This window comes from Doryrhamphus excisus, chromosome 21 (assembly GCF_030265055.1).
Source record: "Doryrhamphus excisus isolate RoL2022-K1 chromosome 21, RoL_Dexc_1.0, whole genome shotgun sequence".
In the NCBI taxonomy this organism is placed as follows: Eukaryota; Metazoa; Chordata; class Actinopteri; order Syngnathiformes; family Syngnathidae; genus Doryrhamphus; species Doryrhamphus excisus.
In genome coordinates, this window is record NC_080486.1 from 5,931,551 (window position 1) to 5,939,541 (window position 7,991).

At 39.3% G+C, this 7,991-nt stretch overlaps 1 long non-coding RNA gene across 1 annotated transcript; it reads left to right on the plus strand.

Moving 5' to 3' along the window:
• Window positions 1-5,812: 5,812 nt before the first annotated feature.
• Window positions 5,813-7,328, plus strand: LOC131108964 (uncharacterized). Its single transcript, XR_009120607.1, has 3 exons — window positions 5,813-5,873; window positions 6,522-6,648; window positions 7,124-7,328. It is a non-coding gene; the product is annotated as an uncharacterized LOC131108964 (long non-coding RNA).
• The last annotated feature ends 663 nt before the right edge of the window (window positions 7,329-7,991 follow it).

Consider the following 7,991-nt stretch of genomic DNA (forward strand, 5'->3'; position numbering starts at 1 on the left):
GTGAGGTAGAGTGGTAGTTTTGGATGAAGTTGATGGTATTAGCTCGGGATGAGAATGATGACTAGAAAGGGGTTCCTGGAAGAGGATAAACACATCATCTGCATCGAGGATTATTTTGTATTCTGTAGATGTTGATGTAATACCCTTGATCATAATAGTGAAGAAGAAAAACAAAAATCATGAATACGTCACTGTGACTAATCTGCAGTTTATGACACATTCCCGCTTGGATTTGGTGGTCAGTAACCACGGTTACCAGTTGCTCTGAGGACGTATGATGTATGCTGCTGTTTACTTCAGCGACCGGCTATTGTTCACTTCTCCGCCAAGGCAGTAAGTCATTTGGGGATTAGTGTAGAGCTTCCCTTTAATGTAAAGCTCATCAGTAACAAGATTGACCTTTTTTCCACTTTTACGCGTCTCTGTCATGATGGGGTGAAGCAACCTCCGTAATATCAACTGGTCACTGATGGCGAAGTTGGTGTTACGCAGTTGTTACAATAAAATGTAGATACAATTAATATAGCATTAGTTATCACCCTTATATATATTTGCTTAGACAAAGTGTTTGAATGTGCTGAAGAAGAAATGTTCCCGTGACCCTGATCAGAGACCCCCAGCGACTCCCAGGTCCTGGAGGTGCCTGGATGCGCCAACAGCAACCCTGCAGATGTTCATGTTAATCCTGCAAGAATGTGTCAAGATAAGAACTCATAAAACAATAAAAGTAATTACTCTCACATATACACATAGACAAACAAATACAGCTCGTGCAACTGCCCCCCTCCCCCCTTAGAGTTGCACGACCATGTAGTAGGGACCCCCGAAAGAGAATAAAAAGAGAGGAGTGTGAACTGCATATTAATAGTGGAGCGGCATGTCACTGGGTATGTGGTTTCACTCTCCTCGCTGCGAGTAACTTTGAATATTGTTGTCTGTCTCTTCTGTATTTAAGCATTTTTACAAGTGTCACAGGAGTTTGAACCTGACAGCAGCGCTTTACCTCTCATCATGATGTGTCAAGAACTTTTGCCACGATGGGATGAGTTTTCTGGAGAAGTGGATGGTATCAATGTTATGTTGCTCGGTGGATTGGTAAATTTCTTTAGTTGTTTCAGGCAGCCCGTGGATTATTATATTTGTCGCTCATGCTTCTACATTGCATTTCGAGGACGTCATTTGACATTTTGTCATATTTTGTTTGCAGCATACTGGGTCGGCTTGTTTTACATTAACAGATTCGCTGACATTTTTTCTCCAACCAGGCTGCTGCTCTGAAATACTTTGTATAAGCCAATAAGCACTTTTCCTCATAGAATTTTCAATGAGGTACCAATGTTTGTTGTGAAAGATGCATTCGTACTTTGCACCCCGATCAATGCAACTTTGCCTTTGGAATAAATGAGGCCCCTGGTCACCACCTCACCTGGTTCCCAGGGCCAAGTTTCCTTTCTGAGGTTGCGTCTGGACCTCATCCTTGGCAGACTGAAATGTTCTTACCTGATTCGATGATAGGATCTGGGGACTCAGGTAAGAAGATAAATAAAGTAACATTTTGGTCCCTGTTAGAAAGACCGCAGTGCCTACAGAGGCATATCAGTACTCAACCATGTAGGGAAAATGTATGCAAAAATCCTGGAGCAGTGCAATCAAGCGAAAACAGAACATCTCCCCAGTGACACCCAGTTTGGCTTCAGAAAATGAAGAGGCTGTACCGATGCAATCTTCGCACTATGTGAGTGAGAGTGATAAAATACGACTAAGATCTTAATTTCGTATTTGTAGATACGAAAGAAAAGGCTTTTGATCGTGTCAAGCGATGGAAGGTACTTGAGCAATACGATGTCAAGGGGCAGCTGTTAGACAATATCCAAGCCGTCAATGCCAAAAGCAGGAGCGCAGTCTGCACTGTGCAACGCTCTCTGTGAGCTCCATGGACCAGATTACAAAGGAGATCAACCCAGACCCCAAGGCAGTCAATGAACTCTTGTTTGTCTACGACCAGGTGATGATGCATGACGAAGACACAACTACAGAGGCAGCGAAAGCTACAAGAACTACAACATGAAGATACCAAGGTCATGAGAGTCAGCATCAAGATCAAAGAAACCCAATTGAAGCAAGCCAGTGAATACAAGTACCTGGGCAGAATCTTCACCAAAACAAGGAAATCGAGCCCAGGTGCCAGAAGGCCAACACAGTCAACTACCAACTCACCCTTCTCCTGAAACATCCTGACATTCTCACAACCACCAAAACAAAACTAATCAACACCATTTCCCACCAACGCTGACGTACCAGTCAGTGCCCAACATGACTCTAACAAAAGCTCTGGTCACATATGAGATGAAATGCCTGAGAAAAACAGTGAACAAGACCAGGCAAGACAACTGAGGTGACAAGAAACATGGTAGGAGCAACACCAGTCCTACACTTGGTTCCAGTCTGCTTGTGTGTGCTCCGCTGGCTGCACACTCATCATCACTTCCTGGCACGCTCCTGGGCCACTCAGTTGCATCCCGCTGCTCGCTGACAATCAGTCTATAGTTTTTTGTTTGGCATGGTGTGAGTATGTAGTATTTTTGTTTAGGGGTAGTGGTGAGGTGACAGGACTGTTACACCCACAAACGTAATAACTGCCCACAAACGTAATAAACCACAAACGTAATACAAATCTGCAGCTTTGAATGTAACAATCCCGCAAATGTAATACATTTCCCACAAACATAATAAAATTTGCCTACTGCAAACGTAATACTGAATTTCCTGCATTTACAGGAAATTATTACATATGTGGGAAAGTGAAAATCTGTAAATGTAATAACTTCCCACAAATGTAATATGAGACAAAATAATGATCTTTGTGGTTGTTGTTGTTGTTTGTTATTTCTTCTTTTAATGAGGGAGAAGGTGTAGATACCATTTTGAGGATTTTAACAAGATAATTATTTTTTTTGTGGGAAAAATATTATTCAAAGAGTATCATTTGAATACATTAAATGAATCTTTAATTATTAAAATTTAATTATAATTTATTTTATATTTATTTTATATAAAAAATAAGATAATTGTGATAATTGTTTTAAATAAAATTATTATTACTATTATTATTATTATTATATTTTATTATTTCTTTTGATTATTTCCCCATATACACACAAAATCACACATGCAATAATATACTGTAACTAAAACGCACATGTACACCCACAAACAAAATCTAATAATTTCCTGCAAATGTAATAGTTATTACATTTGCAGGAAATTCAGGATTATGTTTGCAGTATGCAAATTTTATTACGTTTGTGGGAAATTTATTACATTTGCGGGATTATTACATTCAAAACTGCAGATTTGTATTACGTTTATGGTTTATTACGTTTGCTTCTGATTTTATTTAATCATTTTGGGCACTGGGGGTGGTTAAGTGGGTTTTTCTTTGTTTTTTCTGTAGCAAATAAAAATATTTGCAAAAATGCAGTAATTATTGGAATAAAATCTGCTGACTTGGCTTTCACATCTCCTGTGTAGTCCCTGTGCATGGCCTTGTGTGATCCCTGACTTAAATGACTTAATCAAGCTGGCAAACCACTTTTTACCAGCATATTATTGTATCCTACAAGAGTACTGTGTAATAATTACAACGCATAAACATGGTGGAAAAAGTCAATACGTTCATTTGGTATGTGTGTGTTATACATTTATTTGTAGCTGTCACAGTCCATTTAAGACCAAAGTGCTCACAAAGGACCCCAGGGACAACATTGTATACAATCAAAGGTCTATAAACCTGCACAAGACTACAATTATACACAATACACAAACTTTTTGACCTCAAAGTAGTCAACACTATTGTGATTTGCTGATGATCGACTGACAAGCACAACATCAAATGAAAAGCACAAAATGAAAACTGACTCACCATCGGTAGCCTGGAGTTTGTATTCCAGAGAGAGGATGGTAATACTGTGGATTGATGTGTGCAAGTGACAGGCAATGTGTTCAGTGGTACATGCAGAAAGCCTTCACTTGGCGTATCCTGGGCAATACCGAGAAATCAATCAAAATGCAGCCGCGTGCCAGAAAACTCTAGTTTTTGAAAATATTTATATCCTAACCTGCAACTATGATGTTGCTGTTACTTACACATATATAGTTTGTTGTATATTATCATATTTTACATTGTTATTCCAAGAAAAGTTCAGAACACGGAGGCAAAACTGTCACTGCGGTGAGAATAGTCCAAATTCCCACTTCTGACACATAGCAAAGGCTGACAGATGGCCAACTGCAAACTGAAAACCATTGCATATTGAAAAAGAATGCCTGTATGCATATAAGATAGAGGCAGTGCTGATAAGCCAGAGGCATGTTATGGATTTTTCATTTAAAATTACTTCCACTGCTTTGCTCTGAAGTACAGAAAGTAACACCATACTTTTTTTTTGTGAACAAGTAAATGGGTTTTGTCATTTCTGTAACCCTGGAGAAATGAAGAAATACAACAGTTGCATAATTTTAGACTTACTATCTGGTTGATAATGTGTCTGGGTGACTTGCGTGTCGTACCCTCAGATGTTAAGAAAACACAAAATGTTTACAGGAGCAAAATCCGGACGGTGGGACAAATAGGCATTTAATGAATGCAAACACAGTGGGTATTAATTATGCATCGGATAGATGAAAGATTTTCAGGGCCTCCGTTTGCACCCACAAGTAGAAACATGTACACACACACACACACAAAGTGTCCTTTTCTTCAAAAAGCATAAGCTTGAATGAGAATTAAAATCCAAGCTTGAATAAACGACTACAGGGCAATATTTGATCAAGTCAGACAGCTCCCTGCCTTGCTAATATTCAAGGGATCCTCTCGGCGTAGAAATATGAATAATGGGCATGTGTAATGTATTCCCAAGCTACAAAACAAATACCACAGGGGGCACACAAAAGCAAGTGAGGTAGGCTGGTATTATATCAGGACTTGAATTAAAGATATATATGAAAAAAACATTTGAAATGTCTAAACAATTCTGAATACCATTTTAATAATTTTATCAATAAAAGTAGTTGAGTCAGCAGAGCAAAACTGTATTAAGTTATAATTACCCTTAAAGGGGAACTACACTTTTTTTTTTTAAATTTGCCCATCATTCACAATCCTTATGTGAAACATGAAAACATATTTCTGTCCCTTTTCTATGCATTATAACACAAGAAAACAAGCTAATATGAGCTAGCTAACGATGTACGTCATTGGGACACACTATTTTCGACTATGAAGCCCTCCAAAAAAAGCTCTCTTTGGGATGGCTGTGTCTTCCAGCACAAGACGTGTGCTCCAGTTTTTACTCAGGTAAAAAATGCTGACGGCAAACGAGTATCTTGCTGACTCTTTGTAGCAAAATTGAAAAATTGAGTCTGTGAATGAAGCTGAGACTAATGGTTAGTGACGTGTCGTGTTAGCCCGCCAGCTAAAAATAGATTTTTATGTATATCGCTATAGCTTCATTAATATACAAGTCAGTGATTTCAATGGAACAATGACTGAGTTTTTTTAGGCAATTTACAATTATAGTTTTGCATGCAGAAAAAAAATCAAAATTTTTGAATGAAAGGATAACTGAATATATAGGGTATGTATATTTTCATTTTTAGCACTTGCGCTACATGCTAGCGCTATGAGAAAGGTTCACTATTGCTATTATTCTCTGCCTGGGAGTCAAAGTAAAAAATAGTAGTCATCGTCTGCTCTCACAATGTTTGCTGTAATTAGTGGTAGCAAACGCTGTCGATATGCTGCTGTTTTTGACGGAAGTAGAGTTTGTTGCCATGGACTCTGTGAAATCAATGCGCGCAGGAAGGACGTGCAGGTAATACCGAAAATGATGAAAATATTGCAAAATACTCAAAAAGTATTTGATGTTATCAATGTACATGTACTATATGGTGTTTATAAAATTATAAAACACTGTTGAAGGTGTTTTAATACAGGGATTTATGGGTGGAATATGTGAATTAGCGCCATTTTTAGCTGCCTCATGCTAGCAGGTTTTCCTCTATTTAGAACGCACAGAAAAAAGAAAGACGTGTGTTCATGTCTCATATAAGGATTGCAGATGATGGGCAAAATTCCAAAAAAAGGGCAGTTTTCCTTTTGAGGTTACTTTTACCTTCATTGAAGACTTGATTTTGAATGTGACTGTTCTCAAAGGCACAGTGTGGCAGTAAAACACACGTAAGTTACTGTGTTTCTTGACTTCAATCGTGTTTCTCTCCTCAATTACCCAAAACGCAGCCAAAAAAAGTTGCAAGTGCCAGCATTTTGATGAAGAAAGTGAGAAACATTTGATGTCATGCGTGTGTTTTCTTGCAAGTCATCTTTTCTGCATATCATCACATCCCTGTCATCATTCTGCTTTGCGACAATATCCACTTTTTTCTCCCTGATCAGCAATTTGTTTGTAAAGAGATGTATTTTTGTTATTACATGTATATTAAATATTGATCTTTTTCTCCAGGTACTCCAGTTTCCTCTCACATTCCAAAAACGTGCATGTTGATGTACCAATCAACCAATATGGAAGAGACAATTAAGTCAACAACAACCTACTGAGGAGAAAGACCTGGAAGAAAGCCGGGAATCAGGTACACTACATTCATTGCAGCCTGGTCATCCTGGAATGGGGATTCCGACCTTCTGCGGCCCCTTCTCAAGGTTTCACTTTTCCCCAAATGGATTTAGAGTTTTACCTTGCCCGGATCAGGGTTTTCAGATAATGAGATGTCGTCTATTGTTGACAGCTTGTAAAGCCTTTGAGGCTCTTTTGTGAGTCACGGCTGTATAATTAAACTTGACTTGACTTGGCAAGTAAGTAAGGAGCGAAACAACAAAATAGATAAACAGCATGAAGAAGCAAAATCGTTAATGAACCACATTAAGGATTTGAAGAATAAAAATGCATGACTTTGTAAGGAATTGGACCGACTGGAAGGAAGTGGATGCTTTAAAGAAACAAAATGATGAAAAGAGTCACTTATGATCGTAAATGCTGTGCAGAATTGATGATTTGGAGTAGTCAATATGCATGAACAATGCTTGTTATTGGGCTTCGCATAACAGGCAGGTCTTATGCCAGTGCACTTGGCAACGGAAGAGGACAAGCTGTTGCTCCAACTGAGAAACAGATGGCCAACTTTCTGCAATCAAAGGAGGTGGAAGTGGATCTTAACAACATCGATACATGCATTCCAATGTATGCTAGGTATAACAGCACCACGCCTGTTATTATCATAAAAAAACAAGGCAGAGAAGTGAGCATCTGACAAAACACAATGCAAGCAGTAAGTAACAATTTATCAGTGTCCTGTGTTTATTTTGTGTAAGTGATGGAGCAAAAGCGGTTGTCTGTGTAGCATTATAGAGTGTGCATACAGGCAGCGGGTTTGCTAATAGCCATTTCCCACCACAATCAGTGGGTCTACCCCTCCAAAAAAAATGTGGAATGACCACATTACATGTTATCATTCATTCATTTTCTACCGCTTATCCTCACGAGGGTCGCGGGGGTGCTGGAGCCTATCCCAGCTGTCTTCGGGCGAGAGGCGGGGTACACCCTGGACTGGTCGCCAGCCAATCACAGTGCACATATAGACAAACAACCATTCACACTCACATTCATACCTATGGACAATTTGGAGTGGCCAATTAACCTAGCATGTTTTTGGAATGTGGGAGGAAACCAGAGTACCCGGAGAAAAGCCACGCATGCACGGGGAGAACATGCAAACTCCACACAGAGATGGCCGGGGGTGGAATTGAACCCTGGTCTCCTAGCTGTGAGGTCTGCACTACATGTTATCAATGCCGTGAAAAAATGCTAAAGCTACATACCATTGAGAGACATCTTGAGAAACTTCGGACAGTCCAGTCTCTACTTCCGAATCAGATTTGGGATCAGATTTTTCCGTCAGTCCTTGAAACTCTTTGC